The sequence below is a fragment of the Agelaius tricolor genome, unplaced genomic scaffold (assembly GCF_023055355.1).
Source record: "Agelaius tricolor isolate 1412-34295 unplaced genomic scaffold, bAgeTri1.0.p SCAF_9, whole genome shotgun sequence".
In the NCBI taxonomy this organism is placed as follows: Eukaryota; Metazoa; Chordata; class Aves; order Passeriformes; family Icteridae; genus Agelaius; species Agelaius tricolor.
In genome coordinates, this window is record NW_027269269.1 from 34845973 (window position 1) to 34866796 (window position 20824).

The window sequence follows — 20824 nt, forward strand, 5'->3', positions numbered from 1 at the left end:
GGGTTTTTGTTCCCTTGAACTCTTTTTGGCTTGGCTTGTTTTCCTTTTTGGCCTGTCCGGGGAGCCAGCAGGACAGCCCTGAACCCAAGACCTAGGAGGACCTGAAGCAACAGGAGAAAGAACATTAAAATCCACTAACTTTGGCTGCTGTGAGGGGGGGACCCACACCAGAAATTCAACAGATTTCCCATTTGCTTCGCTCTGAGCTGCTACATGAACTCCTCTTCCCCTTCCTGGAGAAAAAAGGGACCAGTTGTCATTTTGTTTTCCAGGCCACATGGTCAGGCCAAGTAATTTTCTTCCCTGGGCATTTTTGGGGTTTTTTTTTGTTGTTGTTCTGATGTGGGGATGTGTGGGTGGCTGGGTGGAGAGTATATATCTAGCATTCTGGGAGTTCATACCTAGCATTTATTCAATCCTTTTCTGTGCATTGTGGGCACATGCCCCTCGCCTCCCCCCACCTTTATTTTTTTGTTAATAAACTTATTTAGGGGGTTTTTTTTTTCACTTTCACCCATTGGTATCAATTTCTCTCATTGGCAGAAGAAAAGGGAGGGAGTTTTTGAAGCTCTTTTCTCTTTAGAGGAAATGCTCATTCCTGGGACTTTTCTCCAGAAATTTGTCTCCAAAACCAAGACAATTGGTCTTTTAAAACATTGCTAATTAATAAATAAATGAAAGAGAGAGACAGAGGAAGAAAACTAGCTGGAACAGGGCAGACACACGTCAGCAGGGGCTGACCAGCACCTGCAGGAAGCAGATACTTGAAATAGCTGTGACACTGCTGCTGGTCCAAAACAGGTTGTGGTAATTATGGTTATTTTGAGTCCCACACCAACTCCATCTGTGTCTAAACACTACTTTAGGCTGTAGCTCTGGCTGTGTTTCAAGCACAGGATCTTTTTTTTCCATTTCATTAGGATGAGAGGGCTTGGAAGAAACAGGCAAAATCCTATTTACCCCATATGTTGTTCCTCTAAGAAGGATTTATGAAGAAAGGTCTGCATCCCTCCAGCTACTGCACGGGATGAGAGCAAACTCGAGCAGCGGTCCCTGCCTGGAAGGCAACTGAGCTCCAGAGCCTTCATTTGACTTTTAGAGTCCCTTGAGAAGAAAAAAACCCCAAACCTGTGATAAATATCTTACAGTGTTGGCTTTCATTAGAGTGAATACTATGTGTTTTATAATGCTGACTTTTGTAAAAGAAGTCCTGCTAAAGTTTCGAGTTCTTTTAATGTGAATGTTGTGTTGTAATAGCAGCGTTGGTGAAGCGTCGTTGGATTGTTAACATTTAACCAATGAAGCAACTGAAACTTGTTGAATGTATTGAAAAGTAACAAATGACCCTGACTGAGGCCACTGCACATGCTCCAAAAAGGCAGGACAGAGGAGGACCCATGTTAAAATGTTTGAATACGTGTGACCATTGTATAAATATGTAGTTGGCTGATGCAATGCCCAGGGTGTATGGGGGGGTTGCTGTGTTCACTGGTGTGCCTCTGGCTGTGGCTAAGCACCCAGCACTGCTCTTTTTCCCTTATTGACTTTGACCCCTCTTGTCCTTTATTAAATTTTCTTTAACTTTTAACAGAGTAGTGGGCTTTGTTTCTCACAAACCTAAACCAAATAAATACTGAGGAAGTGGGGTTTATTTTCTTTTCAACAGCCTTGTTCCTCAACCTGCTTTATGAAAAAAAGAGAGCAGTTTATTTTAATTTTTTTTCAGAATTGCAAAGAGGCATCCTATTAAACTACATAAATTGTAATACTTTTTGAAATGCACTTTTCTAACCCTTCCTTGGGTTAGAAACTTTCTTATCTGACCATTATGAGAATGTGGTGAAAAATGCTCTGAAAAACAAAGCAATATATTGTTCCTTATAGGCTCATATTTCCTATAGATCTGCCACCCAAAACATGAGCTATTCTGGATCCTGCCTATAAGTGCGACTGAAAGCTGCTTGTTTAATTCTATTTATTTGGGGTGATGGCAACAGTAACGTGTTAAAACTTCTCTATATTTTTATGTGTTGGCTACACACATAAAGATTATGCCCAAAACCATCTGTAATTCCCAGGGGCTAGATTGCCTCTCACATCTTGCACAATCATTTACGGAAGTGCAAACTGAATCTAAAATGCTGCTAACACAGACTGCTGGCTACTGTACACCCACTCTGTGTTGGTATAAATGACTATAACAAGACACCAGACAATGGAGAATCTGCCTAAACTATGGTGATGACAATTTTTTTTTTTTAACAGCACAATCAGAACACAAATATTATATGTTTCAAAGAGGACTTGTGCAGCAAGATTTTTCACGGTAACAGTTCCAGTGAGTCCAAAGCACACACAGTTAAATTTGATGTCAGTAGGAATTAGGTATGAATAAGGAGTGTTACTTAGTTATTTTTGTTAATGTTTTCCAGAGCTTACACATTCACTCTACATTTTTTAGCAAACTCTATCATTTTGACATCATAAAATCAATCCCTAGATTTGTTTGTTCTATATGGAGCAGACACACACATGCAGTTGCTGTTAATAGTCAAATACAGAAGCTTACAATAACCATCTAGCTAACTATTAATGGTTGTTTAACAGTGGGCTTAGAAGGATGGATCTGAAATCTGTCCTCACGTGAAAAATGGATTGTTAGACTCTCAGGGGAACAAACTCTTCAAAAGGCTTCATTTTCACAGGTAGAAGCCAAAATACTTGGGTGGAATTGGCTCTAGAAAGCTGGAGGAATTACCTTAGAGAAAAATTCAGAACGCGTGCAGTGGATTTGGAGTCCATTGAAGCTGATGATATTCATAGGCAAATAATTTATTTTTCATAACAGACTGAGAGAATCTGCCTCGATGGTTGCACATGAAAATATCTCATCAAGTAGCAGAAAGGAAAGGAAGAATAATTTTTCCCTGAGGCAGATGTCTCCCCTTCTTGCTCCTGCCCCTGAGGTCTCCCTGCAGGGGAAACTGCTTAGCCCAGAATCAACTGGCAAAACACAGCAGCATCAGTCACAGACAGCAGCCAGCCTCGAGTCTCTGAGTGCAGAGACCTCATCATTTCAATGACACTGCTCGTTCATGCCACAGGTGTCAGGAGAGTTAGACAACACAACTTCCACTTCTTATACTACTTCTCCTAAAAGCAAAGAAAAAATAAGTTATGCTTGACATGAAAATAAATATGCCAGTATAAAATCTGTATATATCTATAATCTGTATTCAAAACATTACAGTACCTTCCAAATACTTTAAGCATTGGACTTGACTAACTTTTTGGAAGAGCTGCTCTTTCTTAATCCTTCCTTAGTTTGTCCATCTCATAAATTTACCTCATCTCATTACTGGGGTTGGAAGCTGTAGGTGTAGACATAGAAGGTTTTAGTGTTGAGTAGAATCTAAACCATAGCCCAGATGTTCTCTTGAAGTCAAACCATGACACCAGAGTCAAACCTGATACAAATACTAATTGGAATCTTGATCTCTAACCATATTCTGTTTGTTTACTTTAAAACCTTACAGCAAAACTAATAGGCAAAGATGTAAATAGGTGTCTGAGTAGTATCCTCAGCAGACACACAGGGGACACACAGGAGCTGGGAAGAGGCAGCTGCACTTCAACCCAGAGCTTAGTGCTCCATCCTCAAAGAGGCACAGCTTGTTCCTGTGAAGCTCAGCTGCTGCACAGTAATTCAAAGTAGGCAAAGCAGGTATGCTTGAAGCACCTGTGACAGAGCACCCAGAACTAGGCATGAAAACTACTTCCTCCCTTGCCCAGACAAACCCTTCCAAATGCCATGGAATCTTTTGGCCATGGAGACCTAACTGGGCCTTTCATTTTCTGTGGCTTTTTAGACATCATTTTCACTCTCAATGTATGCTTTGGAAAATGGAGATTCTGATCCTTCATCTTACTACTTTACTGTAGGTCAAGTGATTGCAGCAGAATTAGCAAGACTGGACTTGTACAGTGGGAAATCAGCCCTTGGAGAAGAACCAGTCATTATTATTGCTTGAATGAAGGAAGAGAAGTATCTTACAGTGTATTTAATCTGTTCTAAAAATGCTAAAAAAGTATATATTAGTTCCTGCTAGTTGTTCTATTTTGTTTCACAAAACTTCCATGTTAATTAGGGGAAAAAATCTTTAAATTAACCTCTGGCAATAAAAAGAAAATCCTTTATGACATAAAAAAGTAGCTTTAGTGCTCTGGACATTCTCAGAATAAAATGTTATATTAATATATGTTATATATATTATATTATATTATATTATATTATATTATATTATATTATATTATATTATATTATATTATATTATATTATTTTTTTTAATATATATATGTATATGTTGACAAGAACTGAGAAGCTCTGAAAAAAATTGAGTGTACTTTTATGTGATATTTCTGTTTATTTCATTCCTTTATTTAATAATTTTTAATGAAGGAAATGCACTTTTCAAGTTCAAAGTTTTGGTCATTGTACTTCATTCTCTGAAGTACAATGATTAGGTTATAAACAGGTCAAGAGTAACAAAAGCATTTCAAGTATAACTAAGGAATTCAAAGGAATATTTATATAGGTTTAATATTTTGGAAAAAAAGAAAGCAATCCAGTTAACTTTCATTATTTTACAAAATTTAACTTTATGCCACATGGAACCTGACAATTATCTCATAAAGCTGTAAAAGGCTGGAAAAATGGTACAATTTTCAGACCTAATATAAAAGAGGCAGCTTATTTCTAACCTCTTCCCTGATGGGAGACTGCTAGGCCAAGCATTTGTTCCTTTTTATCTGTCTGAAGATCACTTTATACAGTAACTGCATGGGTGGGCATGCAGTTTATGGAGCATTGCCCTCTACCATAAAAAGTAGTTTGTAACAGGGAATGAAAAAAAAATAGTCAAATGGTTGTAAACACTTGTTTAAAATGCATAAATTTTAAAATACATAGTTAGCTAATATACTTGTTTTCCTGTTTTTAATGCTCTCAAACATTAGAATTTTCTTTTTTCCCCCTAAATCTCTTTTTGATGAAAAAAGAATGTTAACTTTATTTTTCCAGTTCTTCCTGGATTAATTTTTTTCTTTTATCACTCTAAAGAGTTAAAGGCTTCCTCTTGTTTCCTCTACCCTTTTAACAGCTAATTGCAATGCTGACTGACACCTAACAGAAAAAAAGAAAAGCAGTCTAGCAACCCTGCACCTTCTCCTCACTCCTCTCTAGCCCCATGCAATTGTTTGATACCCAAAATAAAAGGCAGTCATCGATAGCAGCCAGTCAGCTCAGTCTTCTTTTCTCTCTTCAAATAAACATTGCATCCCCCAACAAATCTGATGCAGCAGCTCCCTGAATTCCAGGAGGAAGCAGGATGTTTCCTTTCCCTTTCCTCACTTTCCTCCTGACCACTCATTTTTCACTTGAAGAGGAAGCTGGTGACTCTCAATTGTCTGTGCTTCTTGTGGCCCTCTTACTGTTGCCTGTATTTCACATGCATTTAAACTTATTTTTCCTTATTTCACTTCCCCACATTGCATCTAAGTTTGTTGTTAAATCAAGAGCTGTCTCACTTAACCATTAATCTAGAACCCAAACAGTACTCATTAGATTAATTAGAACATGCCCATCCACGAGAGCCCCAGTCACTACAACTCTCCCTCACACTCAGCTGGCTTGAGGCAGTGTGGGTGTGACCTGGCAAATTGTTCTGTGGAAATGGCTTTGTACCCTTCTTGTACCCACAGAATAAAATCAAACTACCAGTAAATTAGTCTGGACAGTGCCATTTCTTCCCTTTGGGTAAGATCTGTGATTACAATGAGTACACACAAGAAACAAGTGTTGCTTTGTTTTTCTTACCCTTCTTTTCTCCTTGTCATACACCATACAATACAGCAAAGCAAATTATTGCTGCTTTCTGCTTTGGGCAATGCCCATGTGGTGGGGAGCAGAGAGCAGGCCAGGACAAGAATTTGGTCACCAGGACAGTCTAGTGGCCCTGCAGTAATGCAGACATGCACTAGATCATCTTTTACACCAATGTAGCTCCTCATAAAGCAAGCCCCTACTGAAGCTCGAGTATAGAATTCTACATATGGAAGCATAAATTCAATATTAGATTTTGAAACCTTTTTTTTTGACAGATGCTTGAGGAAAAGCTTGGCAAAAGCTGCGTCTCCAAGTCCTGTTTAGCAGCCGGCACCTGAGCTCAGACCAACCTTTAGTGCTGGGGCCATCTAGTGGGAGAGGAGGCACGGACAGGGAGGCCAGGACATGTTCTGCATCAGGATTTTTCATCCTATTCGGCTTTGGTGTGGCCTCCAGACACCTGGGCCAGTGGAACAATGATCAGCAGATCGCTGCCAGCATTGCAAACAAAGGACAACACGACTTTGAGGGCTGCTTTAGAAAAAGAGAAAATGTGAAGCAGCCCCTGAAATTCATACAGCTGCTAAGGAAAGCAGGCTGTCCCCATGCAGCAGGAACCAAACAGTCAAGGCAGAGAGTTTCAAAGAGGATCAAGACAGGGAACACAAAATATGGCATGATTTCGTGGATGCAAGCCTGCTGTCACTGACTATTCCAGTTTGTTGGTTCATACTAATCCTGTCAACTCCACAGGGAAAATGTAGTAGGGTGAAAGGCTTGTGCAAACCCCTCCCACTTGGCTTAGGCTACTCAATACAGCTATGGGATCAACTTTTGGGGCTGATTTTTAGTTAATCAAGGATTTATTGAACCACTGTGGAAGATTATGTTAATATCTAGTCAGTGTTAACAGGCATAGAGTGCAAGAAAATGGAACCTAGAGATTGGAGAATCAAGCCCATTAAGTTTTAGGCGCCAAAATTTGCATCTGCAAGTTAAGAGGAAGAACAGTGGGGTTAAAACAAACAAAAAGCCCAAGACCCAGCAGTAAGACTTCACAGAATGAAGAGGCACTGAAATAAAACTATTGTCTTTTGTGAAACAAGGGAGAGAACCATCCTCTTCTGACAGCACAAGACTGATGACATAGCTGATATTTTAGCTAAATTAGACCTGGCACCATAAGAAAATTAGGTAAGTTTTACTCTGAGCAAGGTGCTTGTACATTTGTTTTCCACGTATTAATTTAGTTGAAGTATTACAGTAAAAACAGAGGAGCTGGAATAAAAAGAAGGTATAAAAGCAGAACACTTATTTACAGCTAATTAATACATAAAATGCTAACTCAACCCCATGAAGACTTAAGAATGCCAGTATTTCTGTCAGGCCTCTAAGAAAATCCTCCTATACTTTCAACTTTTCCACTAACACACGTCTAGCAAATTATGACAATTTTCTTTATGGAAGATTATTTGCTGATGAGTTTTCAGCTTGTCAGAAATCTGCATTATTTTATCCACTATTAACTGCTATCAGAATCTGCTGTTACTTTAGCACAAGCCTAACAAAGCATTATCTACAGGATTTGAAAAAGTTGTGAGACTACCCAGAAATGTAAGAAGTGACTTGAAACTACAGCACTGTTATGGATCAGAAATATTTCTTCTCAAATACACATCTCTTTTGCTTATCTGAGGAAGTTACCTGGAAAAAAGGAATGCCACCATTTGTGTGACAATATACATTTGTATCCATTAAGTATTTGTCACAAGCAAGGCTTTCACAGGGTTCTTGCAACGCTCCTTCCTCTTCCAACAGGTCGTAAAACAGAAGTTTTCCAGAAAGATGTATTTAATGTCTGAATTTCCTTAAGGAATGTATTGAGAATGATCAGTTCTATAAAAGACATGGAACTTCTATTTTTGAAAAACAAGAAAGAAATCTAAATTATTAATTTCATTGCTTATTTTTTAAGAGATGTTTTTTGTCAAAAGCTCAGCACTTTTGAGTCCAAGTACACTGTAAAACACAAAGGCTGTAACAGCCCTGGGGTTTCAGTCAACTCTCCAAAAGGGCCCAGAAAAACCTCAAAGATGTGAAATATTCACTCAAGAGCCTCATTTGCCATTTGTATACATACCTTTCTTGCATTATCCTCCATCTCCTTTCCCACACTGCTTAGCATAGCATCAAGATTTGGTTGCTTTTGCCTCAGTTGCTCCAGAAGTAGCTGCCGGAGCTGTGTTCTCACAAGGGTGACAGGATAGAAGTAGTCTTTTCTCTGTGGAGCTGTCCCTTTAATGAAGATGATACACTTTTCAGTGTTTGCTTTAATTTCAGATCCTCAATTTTACATCAACTCACTACAGAAATCATGCCATGTTCACACACCATTCTTTGCATACATCTTTAAAGGTGTAAGGCTGCCAGCTTATGTCCCCATCAACCTTCACTTATGAATTCTGGAGCTCAGGTTGTTTTCTTTAAGACCATTCTGCCCCTGACCTGATTAAATACCTGCTGGAACATCCACTTTGAGATCCTCTTGCAGGAAACCATTAACCTGAGTTAGTCCATGCTGTACTTCTTCCTTAAGTGCCAGCTTCTGCTCCACAAGTTTCCCCTGATCCACCTTTATCTGATCCAGAAGGCCATTTCGCACCTTCGCCTCAGCAGCCTTTTGGCTGCCAATGTGGTCAGCAATTTCTGCTATTGCTTTATCACAGTTTTCTTCATTTTTCTGAAAATGAAACAAAAAAACAACCCAACTAAAAACACCAAGTTAACAGGAAAGGTAAGACTATGGCCTCTTTTCTAAGATGTGGTGCATGGTTAGTGACATAAACAACCGAGAGCTCAAATTGAGAAGTTTCAGTGCCAGTTTTACACTCTCATTTTGAGAGCTATCTTCAGAAGAGTCAGTTTCTTAGAAAGTATGATCACTTTAGAAAGCTAGTCACAAGAATAAAGATGATGCCATCTGGCTCAGACCAGACTCCTCATGCTTCTGTGCACAAACCCTGCACAGAATTGGGATATTCACCTGAACATGAACATCCTACAAGTACTAGAACCTTTTATGCCTTTGTAGGAGAAAAGGCAATTGTGTTTTCAGCCACTCCTGTTGAAATGAAACTCCTGAAGTGTTCAGCAGGTGCAACAGATACAGAGCAGTCTTGAGACCACAAATGTTTTTAGTTTAGAGTTGGACTTGATCCTTGGAGATTCAACTCAGAATATTCTGTGTGAAGGAAGTTTCTAGTTGAGTTTTTCCTTCTGAAAGTTTGCAAAATATTGGATTTGCCTATTTTATTGCCTATTACAATAATAAAACCAGGGTGGATGTGAAATTTGTGATGGAAATGAAAAAAAAACCCCAAAAATACGAGAGAGAAACTTTTAGATAAGAGGCCAGAATCTGTATATACTTAAAAGGAATACTTTCTCCCATATTGATTCAATCTGACCAATAAAGTCATTTGCATCCTCCAGAAAATAGCCTGCATTTGATCACTGTGCATCTCCCAAGGACAGTACTGTAGATAAAGCTTTAGAATTAAACACCACCAAAATGATGTAGAACATCAGACTGCATGTACAAGTCAGTTGTATGGCATGAGCCATGACACCATATTTTGAGGTTATGGGCACTTGAAGTTCAAAGTCTTCCTCTTAATTTAGGCTTTTGATTTCCTCTAATTACATCCTCTCAAGCTCAGTAACATGAGTCTGCTATCAAAAAAAAATCATAGTTTTGTTTTGACTAGAACTTTCTTCTCCCCTTAACAAATTCTGCAGTAAAGTTTGTCTCAGGATGTTCCATTAGACTACAAATGACTATAAGAACCTTTTGTAAACACTGAAATTGCTGTTTCTCATCCTCGAATGACAACAGGTGCTGATTAGTAAAGTTGACCATCTGAGCAGTTGTAAATTCACCCCATGTATTGGTATGCTGAGACACATTTTTGAGATTGGTGAGAAGATGTTGACAGTGGTCACTGGATTCTTCCAGCATTGCCTTGTTTTCAGCATTTATGCTCCTGAGCTCTTGAGAGAAATTATCCAGAGATGCAGTAAATTTGCTGTGATTGGAATTTGTACTGCTGACTAAGTCTGTAGTTTTCCTGCAACAACGTATTTGTAAGAGTTTAGAGACTTTGAAAGGTAGATTTTAACGCAGTATACTTTTAGAAATATGAAACCAGAGCCAGCAAAATAGCACAGTTCTATCAAGCCAGTTAATTATAAAATTTTTGTTCTACTTAGTAAATTCACAACACTTGCAGCAGGTTTGCTAAAAAAACAAACAAAACCCCCACCAACCAAAAAAACCCAGAAGAGAACAGAAAGACCCTAACCACAAACTAAAAACAGCTTCAGCAAGACCTCAGCTATACAGTCTGCAACTGAATGAAACATATCGCAACAGATACATTCTTATGCTTCAAGCTAAACCTTTATAATATGTTCTGAAGTCAGACACTGAGGGACACTCCTTAGCATATTGCTCCCAAGATGGTACTTTCTTATCTCAACATGCTCAGGAGACAAGTTCAAGGGCAAGCCTTCTAGAACTACTGTTTACTCTGGAGAAAGGCCAACTGTGAGCTACACTCTATGGCAGAACCCAGCTCTAACACGCAGGCCATGCCCAGCAGGCTTTATAAGCACATCAAGATGGAGAGCATCCAATTTTGAAGTTCTCTTCATATACAGTTTATCTTGTGTAAGTGTACAGCAAAGAGAATGTGCCCCTTACAGGTGAACATTTTCTTGCACAGCAGCGATGGTGGTCTTCAGGCTTCCATTTCTTGTGAGTACATCAGTTAGGTTCTTCTGAGTCTCCTGAGCAAACAGGTCGAGCTGGCTTTGCAGTGAAGACATCCATTCAGCTGCACTCCATCGAGAATATTATCACAAGTTTCGCTGTTAATTCTGCACTTGTTAACAGTCTTAAAGTAGACTTGAATACCTGAATTAAAAATGCAGAAAAGGCAGGGTTTTGCAATTCTAAAGCAGAAGGTACAATTTTTGTGGAGTGAAGATACAGAGATTTTCTTTTTGGAGACATATGTAAATGCACATATACTGATATACAGCAAGGGGAAGGGGGTTTTTGCTACATTCCTACATAAACTACTTACAGAAGCCTAACAAAAGCTGAATAGAATTAGGATCAAGTTACTGTCCTCCTAACATTTTTTCTGAAGCAAGTACAATGGTTTACTACCACATCAGATTTTAAATCAAAGCAAGCAATCACCCTTGGTGTTAGGATGTTTTCTTACTCTAAGGATACCTTTCTATGTGCCAACCTCGTCATTTCCACTTCTTCTTTTAAGCTGTCACAATTATGCTGGAGCTGAGCAAAGCCACTGGCTGGCTGTTGGTTGCTGTATTTTTTTCAGAGTGAGAAAAAGATCTCCAAAGAAGGTATCCATTTCCTTTTTATGGTCCTCCATCTTAAAAAAACAAAAGTTTTACTTAAATCAAGATATAAAAATGTAACTATAAGAAACTGATATTTTTCCCTAGCATAATGAGATAGACTAGAACCCTAACTTGAAGCAAAGGGCTTCAATAAGTGCAGTATTGTTTGCACTTATGGTTGTTAACAAGATAAAGCATCACATTCCACAGGAACCAAAGGGACTATAGAAAAAGTTTTGTATGGAGGCAGAAGATTTTTGGAGTGATAGGACTTGTCTAAGTTGACTTTTTTTTTTTTTTAGATTTCTGAAATACAGGGGGAGAGTATATTAAATGTATCATCAAATATTTGTTACATAAAGATTTAAGCATCCGTGTTTTGCCATTCTACTGCGGCACTTAGGCAAGTGGTTGTGCCAATATAGACAACAAGCAAATTTACCACACCCAGGAGAGGAAAAAAGTCTGAAAGAAAGTTAAAAGACAGAACTCATAGGACAAGATAAAGGGGAAAAGGCCAGACAAGAAGTGGAAACACTCTGACACACTGCAGAAAAACAAAGAACATGTTATCTGTAAATTAAATAAAGAAGAGAAGAGCACAAGGCAAAGAGGCAGGCCATGTGCATTACCTGGTCAGCCACAGCTGAATATATCTTCATGTTACTCTGGAAATGACAATTTAACCCCAAGACGAATTCTACCATTGGTGTCAAGCTATTTACTGCTCTTCCTAATCCAGCTTCATGCTCTTCCTAGGAAGACGGAAAAAAAATTAAACCAGAACATGGCTATTCCTTCATCTACATTTGTAAGAAGTTACTATGTACAAATCCATGTGCTCTATTATGGCAGTATATGCTATTTAGTACATTACAGCTTGTGGGGGTGACATGGGACAGACAGTCATGGTCAGGTGGTGAAGCAGATACAGGTAAGAGCATCAGAAAAAATGCATAGCATTTACAGACCCCCTTTTGATCAAAACCGGTTTCAAATATTTAAGTAGGAGTATGCAACTGTACTAACAATTAATCTCAGCAGCTCTGCTTTACAATCAAGTGATAGATTCTCATGCTGTGTTATTTTTTCAGACATGTGAGAAACTTCAGTAGACACCAATTCTTTAAGAGAGGCAAAAGATGCTGATACAACTGATGCAAGAATATCTGCTCTAGAAGAACTGGTAGACAGGAGGTCACCTGCAAAAGAAATCCAGAATTACAAACTTTTTAAAAATTCCCCTGTAAGATAGAACTCTTTTTATTACTCATCACTTTATTGCCCCTAACAGGAAGGCTGTGGATCATCCCAGACACATCATTACTGGTGCAACTGTAATCATTATGTCACTTAAATAAAGCCATTTCTTTCCTAAAACAGATACATTTTAGGAAGTAGTCTTTGAGATTACTACAGGATGACTACTAATACAGGTATTACACTTACCTATAAAATTTGTGCAATATGTCAGCATCTGTTGCTGCTTCAAACTGTTTTCAGTAATTGAATCTTGTATTTTGCTGAATGAAGCATTCATTTGTCCTGCAAAGGTATTTTGGACAACAGCATTGTGCTGATCAACAGCCCTCTTACGGTCCAGTTTCCCATGGAGCCCAGACACATCTCTTGTCGTTTCTTCAACTGTACTTAGTAACTAGAATTTTAAAAGTTATTTCAGTAAGTCTTTAAACAAGAAGTCAAGCATATATTTTATAAGGAAAGGCAACAACAGTTCTGAGTTTAAGAAGTTATGTCTCTAGGAAAACAGGTATTTCCCTTTACACCATCAAATTACAACTGTTCTGGACCCTGGTGTTATGTCATTTCTGCTTTTAGAACATGGGAAAAAGTTACCTACTAGAGACCATTTCTTCTGCTTTAAAATCAAAGCATTAATAATGACTTCCCCAATATTTAAGGAATAAAGGTATCATTTATCCCAGAAGAGTAACTGAAAAACACCTGAGCACTTCAACTTTTTTCTGAACAATCTGACAGTAAATATATTCTTTAATATAGAATTAAAACAAGAGGGTTTTAGTACTAGTCCTGTGATAAACAATTTAGAATTCATAAAAATAGTGAAGTCCTGGTTTGTAGTGAGCATAAGTAATTTCTGCACCTATTTGTCTCAAACACTCCACAAGCCACATGTAAAAACCAGGCATTCCCTCCTAATCTTACAGGAATCCAAATAGAAAGAAATTGTCATGGTGCCTGAAGATACAAGTTTCATCACCTGGCAGTTTAAATAGCAGGACACACTCTCTCCCTACCTCAAGTGTTTTGATAATTATGACTAAACTACAAACACATCAAAGCCATACCCTAAAACACAGAGGTGACAGGACAACATTATTCAAAGCTTTTTGCTATTTTCCTACCCCAGTTCATAGAATGGTTTGGGTTGGTAGGGACATTAAAGAGCATTTAGTTCCAAACCTCCTACCATGGGCAGGGACATGCTCCACTAGACCAGGTCCTTCAGGTATGTATGACTTACTGTTTTGCAGGAGCAGTCACAAGATTTTTAAAGAAAACTACTTATTCTGCAAAAAAGCTCATGATAATAGACACTGCAAAGCACTGGAACTCCCATGACAAACTGGCCTGAGGGAAAGTTAGTTCCAGACCAAACAGAGTGCTTAGCAGTCAGCTGCCAATACTACCACAGAGAAAGTCCTGCAATCGAATCCTAGTTTTCCATCTTAAATTCAGGTCATGTCTCACTCACATCATGTTTTAGCAACAATAGCCCACCAAATTCCCAAAAATAGGAATGTTTTACATTAGGTACAAGAACTGTGACAACCTGGCTAGCTGTGCCATGAAGCTCTTGTTCAGTATTTTCCAAAACTGAAACCACATATTCTTCTTCCGCCAGCTGAACCTTGGTTTCTTGCAGATCTTTCTGTGTTTCTTCCAGTTCTTTCTCCTTGATCTGCAAATCTGTTTTACACTGTTCAAGTTCATTTTTACTGACTCTGAATAGTTCCGTGACCTAAACAGGAAGACAATAATCAAAAAGGTAACACCACTTTTTATGAATGTGACAGTCTCATTTCACATCCCTCACATTACATTACAATAACAGGAGGCAAATTGTCATCTAGCAATGTAACTTCAGCTGGTCTTAAACCTAAACTACAGGTTTGTATAGTCTTTGTAATCACTGAAAATATCAAGCCAACACCATTCTCACTGTAATAATTGCTTGCTTCTCCTCTCAAAACCTAAGAGCAAACTACCATTACAGCACAAGGAAAAGAATCCCACTGAACACACATAACCAGATAGACTGAGAAGAGCCAGTAAAGCTGATTACATGGAGGAGTTACATATACCAGCAAATTCATATCTACATTTCTCTTAAACAAGGAGCTCCAATTTTTGTGTAATTTGTTAAAAGGAAGCTCATGACCTCTCTCCCCTTATTCTTTGTTCCTAAGGAGATAGATACCTGATAGATACCTGTCAGCTGAGATGATACCATTTTTCAAGCAGATTTTGTGCTGAAAAATCAGCAAAAAAATATAGTAGTAGACATGAAAACAGCTTTAAAAATAAGTACTGCAACATGCAATTTCACATACATTATTTCAAATTCCTAACTTCAAGGACTAGGAAGCTTCCATTCTTGACTAATTGGGGAACTTTAAGACCACCACCAACAAAAACAATCTTCTGACTGTTCTTTCTTCAAACTTTTTTCCTCCTTTTGACAGGAGGAATGAATTTCTTCCATTTTTTGGCAGATTTAAGCCACAGTTGAAAAATATCACTTACCCTTTTCACTTCTTCCTCCATGACACTGATTTGGCAATATACTCCGTAATTTGTTCTTCCTGGACTGTCAGCTTTCCATTAAGGGCTCTCAAGCAAGGATTAAAATAAATGAACAAATTAGTCAAGTAAGAGGTAGTTTCAAGATTTACACTACATTTTCAGTAATTTTGGAAAATTCTATATGAATAGCAAGTGATTTTCACTTAAGGCAGAGAAGATTGAAGGCAATTTTCCATTGTAAACTTTCTGTGCAAACTAGCCCTATTAAAAGTGAAGTATATCAAGTTTACTTTCCTGTATTAGCTTCCACTGAAAAAAAAAGGCTGCATGTGTAAATCTGCATGCTGGCTAATGCTTATGGTAAGTTCCACACATACAAAAATTTCTCACTGCAAGCCTTTTAGATTTTACCTGTATAACCATTAATTTTGAAAGAACAAGTTGACCAAACAGTTCAGTTTTCCTAACTATCTTGAACTTCTTGGATTAAAAATATATCTGAAAGTATTTCTGTATAAGTATAGGTATCAGTATCTGAGATTTGCTGCTAATTATTTTATAAAAATTTTACAGACATATTCGTAGGTTTCAATAGAAATATGGACTCCATTTTTCTCTCGAGCAGCAGCAAGGTCTCACTTCAGACGCTCAATCTCTTCAGTGTATTCCTGCATAAAGAAACAACCACATGTAAACATGAACATTTCTATTTTGGTTTTGATATTCAGCTTAACAGATACTTCACAAAGGTAGTTTTGCATAAGCACAAGAGCATAGCACTACACATCTGTTCTAAGTTCAATATAGCACCATTTAAATTCACATCATTGGCTGTATGTAGAGCACTGAAACTTTCCATTTGAAGGTCATACTTGGTTGCATTTAGCAGCTTACAAAGGGAATCCCAGCTTCCTTAGGGGCAGAGCTACTTTACACTGGCTCTTCACTTGTACTTACTGACAAGTTCCCTTTAACTCAGGCACTTTCTAGGGAAAGTGCAAAATTGCAAACATATAATCCCCACAGTCATAGCTAGTAGCAACAGCCCTCTGTTCACCTTCAGTCTTATTAACAGTGCCAGTATCTGCAGGGACCGTGGCTATGTAAGTGCAGCTTTAGTTTAAAAGCATCAGTTCATTAATTAAAATAATTTCAGAGAAAGACAGCTACTAGTTACAGTTTCTCCCCTACTCATAACTCCTGTACAGCAAAGATTACATTAACAAGAAGTCATGCCTAACCTGTAACTTCATTTTTTAAGACATATATCTAGTTACCTCAATAAGAGCTTTTTTTGTTAGCTTCTGATTAACTTCAGGCTTGTTCATGATGTTCTTTGCTCTATGGGCATATTCCAGTGTACTCAATGTTTCCTTGTGAAAGATGTAACACTAGGTCAAGCTGATGAATTAACTCCTATTTTTGTATCATTACTTATTTTAGGAATAGATTTTCAGACTTTAAATTTACCTCAAGATTTACAGATGCAGGTGAAATTGTGGCAATTATTGATGTTTTTGTCTGTCCTCCAAGAGAGTCTTGAAGGATTCTTGTGACTTTAGAGTCCCTGTATGGAATATGAGGGGCTCTTTCCACTAGAGCAGTAATAACTCTTCCAAGTGTCAGCAGAGATTGGTTGATATTTCCAGCTTCACGAGCTCTTTTGCCAACAGCCCCAGATCGACCAATGTTTTCACTTCCTGCAAGATCAACCTGAAAGGCAGGTTACACTTCAGTCTCAATCACCCTGAAGAATGCTTGCCCCAAAGTCTTGCAGAACAAATAAAAGAGCTTACTAGTTTTTCAGGAGACACTGGGGTGACAAATGGGACTGATATTTTTCAGAGTGACAAACATACTCCACTTTATGAGAACAATAATTTTTTCCTTTATCAGGAAAAAAACTCTAATAAATTCTAGTACATGGCTAAAAATTCCAACAATCTGTTAATCAATGACACTTAGTTCAAATACTTACCAAGTTTAGCTTTCCAACTTTAACAAGTTCTTCTCCATCTACTGTTGTTTCTTTCATATGGATGGTGATTGAAAACACAGAGTGGGAACGGCTGCAAAAGAAACCAGTTTCAGATGTTCCATTAAAGCCAAATATCTAGTAGTTATATGACTGCTGCAAGTTCTGTGCTCTTTATAGAGAATACATTTAGCCCATGAACTACAAATTACATTTGCAATACACAAAGTTATTCTGCTAAGTATAATTTTGTGTGTGCGTATATGAATATGTATTTAAAACCAGTGATGAGGCAACTGGCTGACATCTGACTTCTTCAATCCTATAGATTTTCTCTTATTTCAAGGGAAAGCAAGAGAAATGCCTTGGTTTTGCCTACATTTGAGTATTCTCAACTCACAAGCATCACAGGAAAACTGATTTGCAGATTTTTTTTTTCAATCCTTACCCTAAGAACAGTTTCACAGAATGTGAGATTAAGGAACATAACTTTCCTTATGCAGGCTAAGAAAATTCAGCCAACTAGTTGACTCCAATATTAAAAATTTAGAAGTTCAATTAATTTTTCAATCAAAATTAGTAATACAGTTTAAGATCATAGAATCATGGAATGGTTGCATCTAGCTCCAATCCCGCTACCATGGGCAAGGACACCTTCCACTAGACCAGGCTGCTCAAAGCCCCATCCAACATGGCCTTGGACACTTCCAGGGATGGAGCACCCACAATTTCTCTTGTCAACATGCTCCAGTGTTTCACCATTCTCATAGTAATAATGATTTTAGGTTGAGTTTATTCCTTTAATAAGCTTTTACTACAGGAAGCTGCCATATATAGAAAGCCATAGATATCAAATTACACCAGTTTGACCATACATAAAACAACACCTGAGGCGCGTTAATTTCAAAAATTCCCTGGAATCTCAGACAAAATGAGTTCTGTGTTCCAATCAGTGCTAGAAAATACCCATTTCCTTCCACCAGTAGACAGACATGCTCAGTATATATTGAAATTAAAATATACTACAGACAGGGTACATTCCTTACTGTTCTAGTACGACTTGTGATATAGATTTCACATCTGCAGCTCAAGAATGTGAAAGCAGTAATAAAAAGAATGCTATTTCTGACCCAGGTGCTCCTATTACATTCTATGACCTGCAACCATATGAAGCAGCCCTTATTGCCATAGAATCTCATCGCCAGTTTCCACAACCTAATTTGCAAATTTTACAGAAGCTGGCTGGGGTTAAACCATGGCACCCCTTCAGACACCTATTGCAATCATCCCACAGCAGGTGGTAAGGAAGATATTGTAACTCTGGCTTTCTAACCCACATTTGATAGTCTACACTGTGATAGACATGATGTCATGTTTGCACTATCTGCTTATTTCTTCAGTAAGATTCTTTTTAAGAAAGAACAAAACAAGGTTTCTGAAATGGGGAAGACTTTTACCTGGACTATGCATTCATGTAAGTTGCTGCAGTTATTCTTTTGGCTGCACCCCTTTCCAGGATTTGGTAAACTTGATTTTTGTTGTGTACAGTTACTTGTTCCAAGCCTTTAATAATTACACCCCTCTGTCAGAAATTAATACATGCTCATTATACATCTCTCAACAATCCTAAAAGCCTCAAGACAACAAATTTTGTAGCACTAACCTTGTTTCAAGGATCATCAAACAGCTGTAGTCTTTCTCCAACATCAGGAGTAGGATTCAGAAGATCAAAAAGCTCCTCGTTACAGATTTCCAAAAGAGAGACTTTCACTGAAAACTCAGTCCCATTCTCTGTGAGTTTTTCAAATATCTGATGCAATGTACGGGATATGATACCTGCTAGTGGATCCTATAAATTAAAAAGAAAAAATTAATTTATAAATGTACTGAAAGAGATTTGGAGCTAGGGTGTAGAGTTTCAACTAAACAGTCTGACTGGATAGAAATAAGAATAAAGATGACCTTCCATATAAAGGTCACCAAGAGTTGAGTGCAATACATTAAAGATGTTAAATTGTCCTTTTCATAGGAAGGAATGAGATTATTTGATAATCTACAAACATTTAAGGAAAGTCAGCTTCAGAATTTGAAAGGCATCAGCTTTTGGTTTTCTTTAGCTTTCTGCAGTTTCCAACTTTGAACTACAGTACAGACAAGAGGAATCTCAGAAGTGGTAATATACCTCTTCCCAAGTATATTCTTCATTGGGTGACTGCTCCCCTTCCAGTGTAAAGGTCTTACCAGTCAATACCTGTTTGGCCATAACTGTGAGAATAAAAATAAAAATGTAAACAAGAAAACAAAATACAAATAAAGTTTCCTAATGCTAATTATTGGTTTACTTACGCAAACACTGTACAGTTGTAGCCCATAATGACTTCATCCAAAATGGGACACACGACACCCCAGTATACATCAATCTGCTTTGCCTGAGCTCCAAAAACTTATTGGCACAAAGACAACACATCCCATTCAGCCATACAATAATGCAGAACATCACACTAAGTACCAGCTTGTTTCTGCAAGTCCCCAAGCAGTTACTAACCATATCAAACGTGTATGTCTTTCTTGATGACTTATCTGTCACTCCTCCAGTGCGGATACTGACTTCCTTTCTTGCCTGATCACAGTCCACAACAGCGTAGGAGCTCACTTTCAGTTCTGAGGCATTAAAAGGCCTAAAAGGACAGGAGTCAGAAATATCAGATTGAAATCATTGCTAACAGGAACACAAACAGATGAAGCAGTAATGTCACTCAGTTTAAGAATCTAGAATAGTAAAACTGGGCAAAAAACCCCAAAGTTTTTAACTTTATCTGTTACCCTGTTTCTCCTTTTTTCCACTGTTTTACAATTCAGGCATCCACAGCTTTTTGTTTGTTATATACATATTTTTAACAGGCCTAGAACCACTTTCAAGATCATATAGATGCTCACATAGCTAACAGGCATCAGGACATGTTCAATTGCAGGGGGCAGAAGATTAAACAGATCAAACAACTATCTAAATAAGAGCCTTAAAAAAAATCCAAAAAACACTTAAAATGTGCAAGTTAATGCAATAGTGAATCAAATGCTGATAACAAAACACTCTAAAGCACCAAAAATACCAACAGACCCTACTAATTGCAGGACAGTAAGCAGCAATACCAGAACCTTCAGGTACTGATGCACCTGAATAAAACATCAGATTTGGGGGGGGGGAGGGGAATCCACATTAATTTAAAGTGGATTAGTAAAAAGTAATAGTATAATATTTAACAGAGCAACAATAAAAATTTTGAACTTTATGGTGAGCATCTTGTTTCACCACTAAGTTAATTCAAACTTGGTGCACACTATTTTCCTTAAAGGGACATTTGCCACTATTTCTCCTGAAACGTATGGAAATGCCCTAAAAAGCATTAAATCCTATTTTATTCTTCATTTAGTAGTGCTACTGCACTAAATGTCTATGCTACCTATATAGGTGACCTGAGCAGTCAGCTTGAAAATATAATCTTGTAACTCTTTTTAAAATATCTTGACTCTCGAGACACTTCAGATACTCTTTCAATTATCATGTTAAAGAAGAAAAACAAAACACAAGAAAACCACAAGCACATGGCACCTCGAGTTTCCTGAACCTTGTGGCTAGCATTTTCCCTCAATGCATCACTGAGGCTGAAGTGTCAGATTCTAAACAGACCATGGGACTTGGGTGCAAGATTGACTGATGACAACACAAGATCACTAAAATCTTG

The 20824-nt window shown here is 37.9% G+C and overlaps 1 pseudogene; it reads right to left on the reverse strand.

Annotated features, from left to right (window-relative positions):
• Nucleotides 1-7946: 7946 nt before the first annotated feature.
• On the reverse strand, nucleotides 7947-19344 carry LOC139593240 (kinesin-like protein KIF11; annotated as a pseudogene).
• Between the last annotated feature and the right edge of the window lie 1480 nt (nucleotides 19345-20824).